This window comes from Phymastichus coffea, unplaced genomic scaffold, assembly GCF_024137745.1.
Source record: "Phymastichus coffea isolate CEN01 unplaced genomic scaffold, Cenicafe_Pcof_1.1 PCOF00053, whole genome shotgun sequence".
Taxonomy (NCBI): Eukaryota; Metazoa; Arthropoda; class Insecta; order Hymenoptera; family Eulophidae; genus Phymastichus; species Phymastichus coffea.
Genome location: NW_026706864.1, coordinates 215702 through 231700, shown reverse-complemented (window position 1 = coordinate 231700; position 15999 = coordinate 215702). Strand labels below are relative to the sequence as shown.

At 32.3% G+C, this 15999-nt stretch overlaps 1 protein-coding gene across 5 annotated transcripts in view; it reads right to left on the bottom strand.

The window, feature by feature from the left end:
- LOC131665592 (sodium-coupled monocarboxylate transporter 1) overlaps positions 1–15999 on the bottom strand; it is a 42126-nt gene that overhangs the window by 12376 nt on the left and 13751 nt on the right. Inside the window, exon 1 of one of the 5 annotated variants that reach the window (XM_058937590.1) lies at positions 8853–8892. The exons of 3 other annotated variants lie outside the window; for them this stretch is intronic. The gene's annotated coding sequence lies outside the window, so the exon portion shown is untranslated. Of the gene's footprint in view, positions 1–8738; positions 8757–8852; positions 8893–15999 lie in introns of those variants that run through there. One more of the 5 variants, XM_058937591.1, reaches the window with a different exon arrangement.

Below are 15999 nucleotides of genomic sequence, written 5' to 3'. Positions count from 1 at the left end.
ATCTTGTTCGCGGGTGGATTTACCGATCACTGGCTGTATAACATTGACGCATATAACTAAATTGAACGAACAGGAAAGAATAAAGTCGAAACATTGGTGAACACGTGATTTTTATAAATATCTGTGGTAAGCAATTGTAAGTCGATTGTATCTACACCTACTAATGAATGTATGTAATTTTTTCTCGTTTTATGAGATTATCGCAAACAATCAGATGGTAACATTATCGAGCAGAACGTGAAATGAATTTATTTAGATCGATTGATCATTACTGTCAAAGAACATATTATTAATTTTTTTTGATAACTAGCATTAACGTAGCAATGATATTCTTACTTTTATGTAATGAAATTAATTTGAAAATGAACTAAGAGAATTACATAGATGTTGCAGTATTTAATTCAATCAATGCATTGTAAGAATTTATCAACATTTCAATGACATAAATGAGTTGAAGTGTATGTAAATAAAAATGCAGCATATGAAGATGCTTCACAATAGTCTAGTGCAACATGGTATTTTAAAAATGAGATAGAATGCTCCTAATAAAGACGCGTCGTTCAATTAACCTTGAAGGGTATCTTATCGTTGTAGTGAAATTTCAAATTGCTTCGATAGTTTTGATCCACTTTTTTATTCAATAATGTAAGTATGCGCATCATTTGGATGTGTTTCATAACGCTAGAATACAACAATTTAATGATAAGATTTAACGTAATTCAGATAAGTCGTTAAGATAAAAATTAAGTGGACGCAGTCATTTTCGCTGAAAATGAGAGAACCTGCATCACGCATATATATAAGAAAATTTGTGCTATAACGATTTTATCAGTTCACTTTTTGCTTCTTGGTTAACAAATGTTCTTAAACAAACATTTCCAAAAAGTGAAGTCAATCTTTTGCAAAATAATTTTTGTGCAAACGAAATCTTCAAACAAAAATAAATAACGTTTAGGTAACCGTAGAGTCTTACCATTTCGACTTGACTTTTCAAACAATATTTTAATGTGGCCTGTGACTGCTCATTACAGGTAGAAATGCGAAGTAACTCGACAATACGTAATTTTCGAAAGAATACAAATGTCATTAAAAAATATACGTGCCAATTTGACTAACAAACACTTTATCTACACGAAAGCATTCTTCAAATAAATAACATTGAAATAAATTTGAAAATCACCAAAGTATTGAAAACGATCACGCTGGTAAAACTTACACAGTTACCAAAAATGTCAATCGATTGAAAAATTAGCGAAAATTAAAAACATTAATATTCGCCATCACGAGACATTTTGCCAAGGCTAAAAAGCAGCTTCGATATAAAAGCCGGTATGTGCGCCCGCGCGAATCCGGTTTACGCGGTGATAAACTTGTTTACACGGAACCATCGGCGAAAGAAAAAAGAGACAGAGGATAAGAGAGAAAGGGAAAGAGAGAGAGGGAGGGAGAAAATGAAGCCCAGCTGTGCGAATATGTACACGCAACCCGCAAGAACACGTGACTTCAGGCACGTGCGAGAGGGAAGCTTGCGTTTGTTGATTTATTGCTAAAATCTCGGATGATTTCCCGATCGTCCTTCCTATCTGTATTTAATGATTTATCTACGAGGATTTTCGTGATCTATGTTTTGGTCAATCGACTGTTGTTTTATCGACGATCGATATTCTTTTGTTTTTTCGCGATTTTTTTCTCAGATAGTATATTATCTCATGGTTCTTTAATTGAGTGATCAAATATAAGACAGTGACTTCTAAGATTAAATATTACGTTAAATTTTAATACATGTTGTGAGTGTTTCCTCATTTAAATTCTGTATTTTCTTTTGTCACATTTAAAGCTATTGATGGAACTTATGTTTTTTTTATTTGTTGTTGTTATGTTTTTTTTCTTATTTGAAACACCTTGAAAGATTGTTCTGAACTGAATCTGAAGTGGATGTATTGTTTATTAAAATAAAGTCATGTTCGCAACAGTTCAAAGAACTATTAATTTTTTTTCATTTCTTCGTTTTTTTTTATATATACGAATGAAAAAGATGTGAGCTGCCACAAAAATAAGCCAATCACTGTTTTACATATTGAAAAAACCACAAAAAAGAGAAAAAAAAAGGAAAACTAGATCCGCCCATAAGAATCATTCCTGTCGGTTCGAATTCCCTGCAGCGTACGAATCCATTCTTAGTTCATGTCGAACAATGAACGATGAAGAGGGACCAGCGCGCGTATTTTTGGGCTCGGAGAAATGAGCGAAAAAAGTAGGCAGCCAATCAGGTGTCGTCGTAGCAGTAGCTAAACTTCTCTCTTATACGCTCTTCTCTCTCTTTTTTATCTTCTTTCCTTCTATCCGAGCTTTCGGGCATTAAACATCCAACCATCAGGCCATTGTCTCCATTCTCTCTTGCTCTTTACTTTCTTGTTCGTCGTCGAATTTTTACGACACAGCCAATTTTCCTCCTTTATTCTCTTTCTCTCATGTATTTTTAATATCGACGATCAATTTTAACATTACATACGTGCGGAATTGAGAAAAAAAAAAAGAAAAAGAATTGTATAATTAAGCCTAATTTCTCAGTTGGCTCGACAAATCCCAATAAGCATAAATGATATTTGCACGTTGAAAACAAAAGCTATGGAAAAGTTAGACTGAATAATTACGAACCAACAGTATATGATTTACAATGTGTACCAATATTCTTCAATATTTGACGTGCGATTTACATCTCTTTGTGCTGCGACACGATTTCAATGCATGAACGATCAGCTTACAAAATTCAAGTTTCTCGGAGCTTTATTTAAAAATAAATATAATGGCAAATACCGTTAAAATTGAAATTTGTTTTCAAATTTTTCTAATATCTTGATAGCGGTAGAATATTTTTACAAATATATGATTTTTTTTTCAAAAGTATACAGTGATGAATAAAGTTCATGCCTGAAGTTCTATCAAATTCGTTTTCTTCCTTTTTCACAGCTGTAAGAACAAAGTCAAAACTAACTTGGCAGCTCTCAATTTTTTTATCTCCTGCAAAGAAAAAGCACCAATGCGGAAAATAGATACAATTCCACGTCGCGATTACCCAGCATTAGCTCCCATCGTGATGGGATAAGAAACGGAAGCTTATGACTTTCACCGTAGAAGCCCGTGAAAAAAAAACACGGAAAGCGAATCGGATGTCCCAAAAGTTATAGGGACGAGCGGAAGGGTAAAACATTGAAGCTCAAAGCTACGGGATTGTTATAGTAAATCATTGTGTTAGTGCTAGAATGACGATAAGTGAGCACAACTGTATGGTAATTTTTTTATTTCTTTTTGGTTTTTGTTCCGCTTAAAAATTCCGAACAACTGTCGGCCTTATTCAATTTATTGAGATTCTTTTGATCGAAATATTCTCAAGTGTTTGATACTTTGATAATATTTTCTATATTAACAAGGGTGATTTGATAGTTGATAGTGATTGAATTCACATTATTCCACAATACTATTTAAACTACGAAAGTTGGTGAAAAATGTGATTTTAAATTATCAATTCCAACATATGACGTAAAAACTGATTGGCTTTTCATTATGAAAATTAAAATTAGAGTATTATTAAGATTTCCATAACACATTATCGTAATCATGATTCATTTAAGGGTCAGTTTATTTTTTTTACCAATGTATATAGTTCATACGATTTTTCATTGATTCTGGACTGCCATTTTTTCTTTATTATTCACATTTAATGACGCTATCGTTTATGTCAAATATTTGCCTATCGTATAAAAGCTATCGTACATGCAGATGTAAAAAAATTTCTTGGAAACGTGTTAGGAAAATTTTCAGTCATTTGAATTATATTTACCTTGTTCTTTGTGCTAAATTCTCTTTTTGTGAAATAATGAATTAATAGCCTTCTCGATTAATTCAATAACCAATATTTAATCATATTGTAACTGTTTGTCTGCTGACTTCATTATTTGGTAGCTAATAGTATAACATTGTACCACCAAATACCACACATCATTGAAAATTAATATTTCAAAAACATATAATTCTCTTTCAAATACGTTCGTTAGTTTGATAAAACGACCAATATTTTATTATATTTTCCAAATATTTATCCATGGCATCACGTGATGGAAATATAAATTAATGAATATTTGTTGTTAAATGTATCTATTATTCTTAGGCATTATAGTAAAAGATTGGACTTGAACGTAATTATTTTTTCAATATCTTTGTCATATCCTATTTTGCTTCATATTTGAATATTTAGAATGTTTACAAAAAGTTTATGAAATGATTTAAGTTGAACAAAAATATTCTGAATTTTAATGTTATATCATTAGCTATACATAGAGCATGTGATATCTCTCAGTAAAATAAAAGGCATTGACAATAATTCAGCAAATTTTTAGTCGATGGTTCTGGAATAATAGGAATCTGCTTGATCGTGGGATGGAATTTTTTTAGTAAAATTTTGTGTATCAGAGTAAACATTATAGATTCATGTGAATCAACGCTGCACTTTGATAAAATTGAAATAAAACAAAATCTAGAGTTTAATTAACATCAATGTCAATAATAGTGTTCCTAGTTAGATATTGTCAATAAGCAATTTCGAGGAGTTTCGTACTCGATAAGAGTTAAATTGATTTATAACAGCTACAACTAATTTAAATCGAGCTGGTTGTTTTCTATTTTCATACGTTGTGTGACGATTCATTATATTTTCATAATAGCACACTTCGAAAAATGATTTATTATTCCTGATCCAATAGTCTCGCTTTAATTTTCGTCGCCACACATCTGTTCGCCAAGTGCAGTTTATAATTTCGCAATGGTCTATGAGTAACGCTTTTACAAATGTTTAAATTTTCAAGGCTGAATCATCGCTATTCGATAATTTTAAACTTTATCACATTCCAAGTTTTTAAAATTACGAGAGTAAGGTGTTTCAACATTTCTTTATTTCGATAATATTAATTTGATTATCGGTAACAAAATAATGTTCAATTTGTAAAAAAAAAATCAGTTAAGCTAATTCTCTTGATAGTGGCCCATTCACCAGGGACTTTTACATTCCGCCGCTAATGACGCAACGTCGCATCGCCGTCGGCAAACGCAAAAGTGCCTTCACCAACATGTACCCGAAGGCCATATTAAGTATATAAACCACGCGCATATAGATACATTATATACCCTCTTGAAGATTGACGTGCGGGCGCGTGGCCAAAAAAGTACCGCTTATTTTTTTCGCGTCGTGTATTAAAGTCTCACGCATGAGTATGTGTGTATGTAAGAAAGAAGGTGGGAACTGGATTTTTTTTTGGTTGCCGCGAAGCTTTGACACTTACCGTAAGCTTTGAAGGAGAAATTATGAAGTGTCTTTACTGCAGTTCGCCTTTGTTCTGGTCGCTCTCAAGTATACGCGTAATATATCGAACTAGCAACAATATTAAGCAATATTTTATATAACAGTGTTATATAACAGCAGTTCAGATATTATGTTGTAGAAACTCTAATCAGAAATTTTATTTTTTTATAGAAAGCTGCGAGCTTCAGTGTAGATTATTCGAAAATAACAAAGGACTTTCCAGACCTTATATAAAAATAAATATCTACCAATATTTGATGTTAAAAGTTAAAAGTTGTATTTCTTACAGCTCTAGAATATAATTGAAGTTTACTTTTAGCTACATCGTAGAATTTTTTACTAGATGAGACTCATTCGAATGTTACATAATACTACAGAAGCGCGTTCAATACTTCTTACAAGCTCGCTAATGACCAACAGAAATGAGAATTCTAGCAAGACTTGAATTTTTAAATTTACATTCAAAATAAACGTGCTAGTATGAACTAAATAACACGTGATGAACGTGAATGCGTATGAAAAGAAAAAACAAAAATTATATTTTATCACGTTTGAGTTGAATTGATAGACATTATTGTTTCATATGGATATCCACTATTACGACAAGTTTAAGTATGCGATTATATGATTGACCACCTCTCAAATAAAAGTGCCATGTGTAAGTGTGATCGATTCTTCACTCAGTTTATTGCAGAGAAACAAGAGATTCACTCAGAAACATGTGACAAAATTTTACGCGATGATTCACGGTATTTGCCGTTACGACCAAACATTTAATTTCAAACGTCACACGCGCTCAAATATTCCACGGTATAAGTACTTGGTAAATAATTCCCTAATCCAGTATTATAAGAGCTTCTTTTGACAACATTAACAATAGTTTTTCAAGTCAGTACCACAAGTATTCCGTATTTTTTTTTCGTTTTCAACAATATTTTTTCGTATGTATGCTTAATCGTATCATGAAAGAAAGACTGGAAAAAGTTTTTGAGTGTAAAGCAGGGATAGATGTGTGTATGCACACACACGCACACACACACATGTACGCACACGTACATACATAATGTATACACTAAGATTTCTTTTCAGATTGACCATCTGCATTGCACGGGTTATTTAATTTTGATAGTCAAAGAAGATCACTAAAATTAACTCGTCTTTGAATAATTCTGAGTAACAGAAACGAGTCTAAAAAAGTTGGTGTACACATGTTCATCAATTTTTCTGTCAATATAATTACTTAATGGATCGTAACAAATTTTATGATTTGTATTACTTGGCACTTTATGAATTCTGGATTTGATTGCACAACATCTTTTTATTGTTACAGCTATTCAAAATAGGAATTTGGTTGATAAACTGTTAATTTTGAAAAATAATTCAGTGACGAATTCCAATTATATGAAGATCGAGCAACACTGGATTCTTACTTTTTAAGTAGACATGCTTGCAGGTGTCATATGAAACAAGGTAAAAATTCAATTTAAACCTTCATAACTCGACCGAATCTTTTTCGTGTGAGTATCCTGCCGGACAGAACCGGTCAATTCGACTGAAAGTCTATCTTCGCTGGTGATAAAAGAAATATTTTATAATAATATTAATATTCATTTTGAAAATATAAAAACAGAAAAGTTTCAGAAAGTTACAAAGTAATTATTGTTATAATATTACCAACGACTGTTCTATTGTATATTCTTATAAAATGCCTCGGTCAAGTATGCCCAAGAAACTCTGATAGGCAAAGTTGAATCGAACAAAGTGGATAATCGAGCAACTCTACATAAACAAATAATTCAGCTTTCGAATCTAAATAAAAGCCTATACGACGTTTTATAAAAAGATCGAATACACTATTTAAAAATGTTTCGAACTTAGATACTTCTAAGCTAACATCATTTATCAAAAGTTATTTTCCGATTTAACATAGTCGTTTGAACTTCAAACAGAGTATTTCGAAATAACGAAAAACCAACTTGACCGGTTCTGTCACTGAATTATGAAATCTATAACAGCAATAATGAAAGATCTCTAAAAAAATACTATTTCGTAAAAATAAATTTAGAAACAAAATAAAAAATTGTACCATTTTTTTCTGCTCACAATGAAAAAAGAAAATGTTGATTAGATTAAAATGAAAGGTATGAATTCCCAGCGTACATACAAAGCTCTGGAGCCATCACAAACTCAACAGATTGATAAGAGTCACGCGCGTCGTGTAGACAGATAGGAGTATCACGTGTTTATAAAGACGATCACGCATGAGTCACGTTCGTCGTTGGGGGGAGTACGAGCCTACACGTTTTTAGATGCATGGCTATTTCGTCTTCGCGTGCAAAATTTGTAATGTAATGGGAACGATGGCTTTATTTGCCGAAAAAGTAAAAAAGACGAGTGACGCGTTCTCTCGGCAGACGATAAGCGCGATATTTGCTTGCAATGCAAGAGCTGAACTAGTTCTCTTTTGTCGCTAGCGATTTTTATACGAGAAGGAGAATATTCCGAGTGCGAATGATAACTTTTCAAATTTTTTACCACCTATTGATTGACTGAACTTGAAAGACAAGACTATTCAAATTACAAGCTGCTACGCGTGTAGTTATCATTGTTACATTTTATTGATTAATATATGCTAATGTATGATATAAAATTTCTATTGGAAAAATTTCGAATAGCATGTTTCACATCAACTGATAACAAGTGACATGAATATGCATTTTAATAATTTTATATTTGAATAGTTATTTTATAGTTAATTAGTGGTAGCCACAAAAATATATTTTCATTAATGAAAGTTGTACAGAATGAAAAACAATTCATTACCACTTTATCGTATTCCATACAAAATTTATTTGAATTTACCCTCTTGATAGAGCGAAGTAGGCGTGTAGAAAAATTGAAAATGTTTATTAATATATCTTGAAAATGTTTATTAACATATATTGAAAATGTTTATTTATATTTATCGCTATTTTTTTTAAATATCAGTGTATCAAGCCATAAAAAATCCTATTTTTAAGTCAATTTTTTACTAAATGTTCGACCATTGAGTCGTGTATGGCAAATATATACGAACGAGTATTGCCTTAAGTGAAATAGGTTATGAGTAAGTTCACGAAGAGTCTAAAACTTTCCATGGCACTAACGCTTCTTTAAAATATAATATATATATCGGCAAAAGAAGTTTTTACATAAAAGCAGCAATTTTCTAACACGAAATTCCCAGAGTGATTTTGATGTAACCATAGGTGTCTACAGATGATGTGAATGAATAACTATACTTGCGTCAGAACTTTTACTACAGTTATACTTCTGCGCACATCGAAAAGAAAACAATGAGCAAGCATGATCTTGTCTGTTACTCAATGAACGTTTCTCTCACCAAATAAAAATCATCATCTATCGCGAACAACCCCCTTCGAATAAATTGCGTACATATGCACTCGCACATTGATTGTTGGAAAACTATGTGTGCAACACGAACAACTTGACTCACCTTGCGCACGCGCCGCTTGCAAAATCCGCGCAGACTCCGCACACGTACTGCAAACGTCCGAGCACTGCCGCGAGAAAAGCCGTTCTGCCAGGCAAGAAATGCCCGTGTACCTATATGACCGTACGCTGTACATATACACTGAGGGTTCGCGAAGCTTCTATAGCGGACGTAAAGAGAGAGAAGGTCAAGGGTTCATCGGTTGACGGAAGGTGTAAATAAAGGGCGAATTTCTTTGGACGGAAGATTCTTTGCTCGAATGATTAGGCTTGAATTATTTGACTAGCACATAGGAATGGGGATTGTGCAATCAGGATAAATATTTGAACGATGCTGCGTATGAGCAAATCATTAGACTTTTTTTCATTACGAACAACAGAAATATATGACTCTAGAAAGTATGTCATTGGGAATGAAAAAATGGAAGATATTTAAACAGGAATAAGTATAACATACTCGTATATCGAAACAATCATTTTTAAAACTTTTTATAAATGGGACCAACCAGTTTTTAACGTGACAAATAAAGTCTTCTTTATTGTCACGTATAAATCGTCCTATCTCATCATGTAGTTTTTTTTTTCATCTTTAATTCTCAATGTAACTTTGATTTTCTCTATTGGAAGATCCACAATCTTCATTGTACGACTTGGAAAATCTTCTTAACCGTAATACCTTATATATTTTAAAGAAGTTTAATGCAGTAGACGATTCTCAATGCTACAATGAACGAAAATCATGTTTCAAGGGCTTATTTTTGTTTGTTAGGTCCTGACTAGAATTTGACCGGAGTCCTTTCTCAAAAAAAAATGGATTATAAAAAGCATAAAAACATTTTTCTGTTTTCAAATGAGATGAAATTTTTTTTCTATATTTATGTTGTTTTGCGATTTAGTTTTGTAAAACCAAAGACGAATGTCGGAGTTGGGAGAATTTTTTTTATCGAGTAACAGAAATGAATCTGAATGTTTACTTCGTAAGAACCTGCTCTGGGTGCACTCGTAATTACACAGCCTTTAAAAAAGGGCAGAAAAAAGAATACGACGAAGCACTTTTGTGTATGATTCCGGTCTGTTCTTAATGACACCACTCGAACTTTTTTTTTCATCCATTTTGTTGCGGTAAAACTTAAAGAAGGGGGAAAAGGATTTAATATATATACTTGCCGACATTGTCGTTTTTATCTCGTCGAAAAAAAAATCCATAAGCTTACACCCGCAATTTATACGGTGATTAAGGCAAGATGCATAATTTCACTCTGGAGATTGCTTTTCCAGGATTGTAATTAGGCGAGTCGCGTGCGTATTAAGTATATAAATCATCATCAAGTTGCAGCTTTTTGATCATGCGAACAAGGAATGCGCGAAATTTTAAATGAGGGGCGTGCCGTTGGATTTAGATTGTATCGGGCGCGATCTTTCTCGGCTTTCAGGACATTGCTGCGAGGCCGCTTTAGGTCAGCGGTTACTAAATTTCAGTTTTAGTATTAGTTTCGATGCTCGTCCGAAAAATTCTACAGCCTCAACGATTCTAAGATATATAAGAAAAAAAATATCTTACGTTCTTTTTAGTTTTGTTTGGTCAACAATTTTGCCAAGTTGAATGAAAAATACTAAGAATGCAAAATCGCAGAAAATAACGCGTGAATAGTAATATCATTTTGTCAAATGTAAACCCATTGTATCGGTAAATTCAATTGAAGTACGTAATTCCCTTTTTCATGCAAACCGAACACTTGAATACGAATGGCTAAAATCATACACAGCGCAGCGAGCAATCTGCCGTGCAACCCATATCAAATCGGAAATCGTTTCGCGTTGCAGATATACCCACATTTACATTTCATCGATTTACGCTGAAGCGGAGGTGAAACAATTTTTGAATCGGATGACCAACACGAATGCAGGATCCTTCCCCCTTCCTTGCACACGCAGGGGCAATGTAAAGGTTTACCACGAAAACCGCGAGGCCGCTTGACGAACGATTACTGAGCGCATAAACATGGTGACCAAAGAGCAAACAGGTGTCAGGGAAAAGCCACGCTCGCGGTCGAGTCGCAGGTGAAAGACATTTTATTGTTTTGGCTTTCGTTTAATATCGCCGTAGAATTCTAAATTCATTAGTATTTAATTACGGCATCTTACTCTACTGACTCATCTGTTTTTATGTAGATCTGAAGGTGCTTGTCGAATATAACGGAAAATATACTTCAATTTATGCATTCAAATTATATAATACCGTTAATCACGTCGGAAACCTAAGTAATAAAATATAAGGCTAAAAAGTTTTGTGAATTCATGGCGTACAAATTTGCTCGAATTAATGAAGTAGACATCTGATGTTTTTAACGAATTTTCATTTTGAAAACAAGTTACATTGTGTGATGTACATTCATTTTTACAGCCTATTAAAATGGCAATTCGTCGATTATTATTGTACACATAAACTAGTGTGCACAATAACATAACGTAAGAGTTGATTAACACCGATTCACGCAATCTTACTGTGCACAATAGTTTATGCAAAATAATTTTATCAATATTTCAAATATCAACTGTCCTCTCTCTCATGTAAAACCTATATTTGCCGATTATACAATCAAGTATAATGTATAGACGGTTTAACTAGTAGAAATGGTTATTTCTTTTCAGCATTGTGTGTAAATTTTTTTAGCTATTTAATAAATACAGATTTACTCTTTAATTATTTTGTTCGAGTTCAATATATGTTTTTATAATGATTGAAAGAACAAGTGAAAAATCAAAAGAAAATACTATGATTGATAAAAATTACAGCATGTTATTCCATTGCAACGAGGAAAATTCAATAAGCGTCGAAGCATCGTTATGGCACGTGAAATAAACGACGTGAAATTGAAATGACGGTAATCGTATTTGCAAAATTAGCATCGTGTACGCGAGCCCCCTAACATTCACCGACACGCGCACCTGCACGAACTTTTCGACCTTAATACTCGGCATCCTCCAACGTTTCCCCATCCCCTTAATTAATCAAAAGTGGTTAATCTAGCACTATCAATTAATTATGTTAAGTATTTAAGCTGATAACAGAAGCGAGTGAATCGTATTCACGTAACGTAAATATACGTCTGCATAACGGAATCAAACGAAGTGCGGCTAAAACATATCCACGCAAAAAGCGTAATTTGAAGGCGAATGAACAATGCAGTTCACTTACCTTCAAATTACGCTCAATTGCATTATCCTAGTATACTTTTATTGATTAACAAATTTTTTTGGAACATTGACTTTTAAAATTATTTTTAGTTGCATATTTGATATTTTTTCAGAATTTATGATTAATATCTACTTATAAAATATTATATTGTTTTTACCATTAATGACGTACTACTCCTAACTAAAAATAGTTAAAGATTACTCGTACTTAACTCATCTTATACTATGTGAATATTGATGATTATGAAGTGTATGTTGAACAATAATTATTCATGATAGTAAAAATGATAATTTTCTTTTCGGCTTGAATCAAACTCGAACGAAATTGTATTTGTGTTTCTTTCAAGTTATAAAAAGAAACTCGTGAATTTTTGAGAATGTAGATTTGGACATATTGATTAAAAAACTAAAATGTATACGTGTTTAAAAAATAACCTGTCAAGAATTTACAAAATTATAAGTTTTATAAAACATTTTTTTTTCATTTATTTATTAATTTTTTTCAATCTAATACTCTAATTATAGTAATGGTTATAAATTTTAAATTAATGAAATGTTTGCTAAACTATTTGTAAAATTACTCGTTTAATTAATAATTTCTTGGACTTATTTATGTAACCAATTAGTTTTATTTGCTTCACTAAAAAAGTTAAATCTTTCTAAAATTCAGATTATGAAAAAGTGATTTTATCCATATTCACAAATGGAAAACCTAAGTTTATATTCATAATTTTTACATAAGTACAGAGAAGTTGTCAATAAATAAAAAGTGTTATAAAATGATTGCATAGAAATATTATTGTTATTAAAAATGTGTCTATCAAAAATTATAGCAAGAGACCATACCATCGATGCACCAAACGCAGTGTTAGATCTAATTCCAATATCATCCTAGCAAGATAAATCCAGCAGTAAAACAGCCAATAAGAAAATATGCATTAACCCCTGAATGATAGAAACTTCACTCTAAAAACAAAAGCGGCATCTAATATGCAAGCAATAGGTATATGAATCACCAAGGCGGATCAAACACAAATCACTCAATCAACTAGATAGTGGCCAGAGGCCTATAGAGATACTCATTAACCCCGTATGCATCCTCGTGTAGGGCAGCAACGTCTACGAACACACGCACACGTATATACGCTGAGAGTGTATGAGTTGCGACTTGACTTGGCATGATCGATTGTTCGGCCCTGCACCGCGTATATGTCATTGTACTCACCCACTCACGTACTACACAGATATGTGTATACACATTTTGCCGCATAACAGCTGCAACAGATGCGATAGCCAATTGCCATATATATAGTACACGTAGACATTTTTTCAAAGAGATGATTGCTCATTTGGTTTCAAGCGATAATTGGACATTTCGCAGGAGGGTAATAGAGATCAAATGGCGACGCTAATGATATCGATCGGTCAACTAGACATATAAGATCGATCGGATTGGGGCCTGAAATAAATGCGAAAAATGATTTACGTTTAGTTTCCAATATGCATGATTGGACGACGCTATCGCTTACGCGTGACGGCTAATTATAGACTAGATTAGATAACTCGCTGTTGAAAGAAAAAAATTCTCGTTATAAATAGAACGCACGAGCTTTCTGAGAGAGAGAGAGAGAGAGAGAGAGAACGATGCGTTGATCTCTCGTTAATTAGAACAGGATATTAGTATGAGCACACTGTATTAAACTGGTCTTTTTATACACCGGTTCGCTATATTTAGAGGACGTGTGCGTGTGACTTTAATGCCATTACTTGAAGTGAATAAGACTTCACACTTATTTATAAATAACGTGTTATTTTGGAAGAGACAGTTTCTGTGTACGATTGTTGTTTTCAAAATATAGAACGACTGTCTGTGAATTCAGCCGCAAGACGCAAAATTTGGAACGAAATAAAGATCAAGATCAAAGGTACGTATATATTTAAATTTAACGCTTACTCTAATGGATCAAATTTCTGTACTCTAGGCCAATATAATAGTGTAATTATCATTTAATTGTATGTTAGAAACTCATTGGTCGTCTTATCGACATTTTGAAAGTTGACATTTTTGTGCTTTCACAATTTCTACTTAATTGGAATCATTAAAGAACTGTTATGATTATATATAGCTGATGAGGATTGCGTGCGGCACTGGCAATCGATTTGACTAAGCAAAATATAAAAAAAAAACGCAAAAACCCAACAGAAATATCCAGCTCATATTACATCACTTCACAAGGTGATAAAAATCATTTAAGTATCTCGTACAGCATCTTAAAGATTCAGTCATTATTAACGTAGTGCTTGTTTACTTCATTATACTGATCCGTATGGTGCTAAACGTCTCTTTCTAAGAGTTGTGCTAAAATTAGCTTGGCAATTGCTTCCAAGGTTTATACAATTGTTTCTCATGTATGATTCTTTAATGGATCATATGAATGCAGGTGATTTCATTTCTTCTCCTTGATATTCAGTGCTAATGACCTGATAAGGCTATATAAGGTAGATTACAGTGGTATAAACTGGTAGTACATTATTTGAAAAAATAACTTAAACATTTTCAGAAAATTAGATTTATATTATTGATGCTTTAAATGTAATTATTTAACGATATTAACAAATAATTAGTTAATATCTTTCGATGTGAAGCGTATTGAACGCTTTTAATATAGTAAGTTATTAATAAATAAGTAGTAAGGTATTAATTACAGTTTAGTAACATGTTTTGAGTGCATATAAAATATTGCACAAATAAAAATTCATTATCTTTTACATGCCCAGTCATGTTTTAAGCAGATTTTAATATATTAATTTTAAAAAACTTAGTTTTCACGTTGGCAAAAAACTATTAGTCGTACACAAAATGACTAACAATAACAATATCTTGCCAATGTAGCTGATTAAAGTAGCCATTTAATATAAATTGGTTAATAAAGATTATTTCTTTTTTTTTTCAAATTTACTTATTATCTTAATTTGAACTATTAGTTTGTTCGTTGATTATTGCATTAACTGCAATACCGATTGTTTGGTTGCAACCCTAAAAAAATATGCGTCAAAAAGTATTCATAGTCGGATGAAATATAATGTTACTAAATTTTTTTCTTTCAAGAAAATACTGAGATAGTAAAGTTCCTGGATCAAAATAATTTTATTGTATGTAGTAAAAAATAAACCTAGTTTTAAATATTCTTGTGATATATATATTACTAAACATCGTTAAAAGAATTTTTAGATAATTAAAAAGAACTTTTTGTATCAAGGTTGCGTAATTTTATCAATAAATCAGTTACATTTTGAGATATCGGTTCGTTTTAGTGAATTAAGGCAAGTAAAAAAATTGAAAAAAAAAACATAAATATCTTATCGCAAAGAATATCATTGAAATATAGATTAAGAAGGTCCTCGACGAAATTTTTACGATATACTCTTATAATACAAATAAGGGAAATGTTTTAAAAATTGTCGAATACGATCAAACAATTCAAAACAAAAAATAAACAAAAATGTATACATTTCCTTGAAAAAAATGATCCTAATTGTATAACAGTTACTCCAACTTTCCCAGAAACCTTAATACCATGAACATTTCTGGACGCACTTTCGATCGACAAAAAACCAATTTTTAAGATGATCCTCTTGGCACAAAGGTCACGTATAGCTTTAATTTCCGCTCTTTCACGTAATAATACTCACATGAAATCTGCAGCATGGATCTCGCACCCTTACCGACGTTGTGCATTATGATTGTCAAAAATGAAACGACGGTTTTAAAAGAGTCGATAATGAACGAGACACGTACTCGATCGATCCTCGTTGACTGGTTTAACGAGGATAAATCGGATACCAAGTGACCACTTGCTTATCAATCTTTTGCTTACGTCAATATGACATGTACTTCAAGGTATGTAACGGGTGCATCGGAAGTTAATAAAAGGTGTTTCAATAGCAAACAT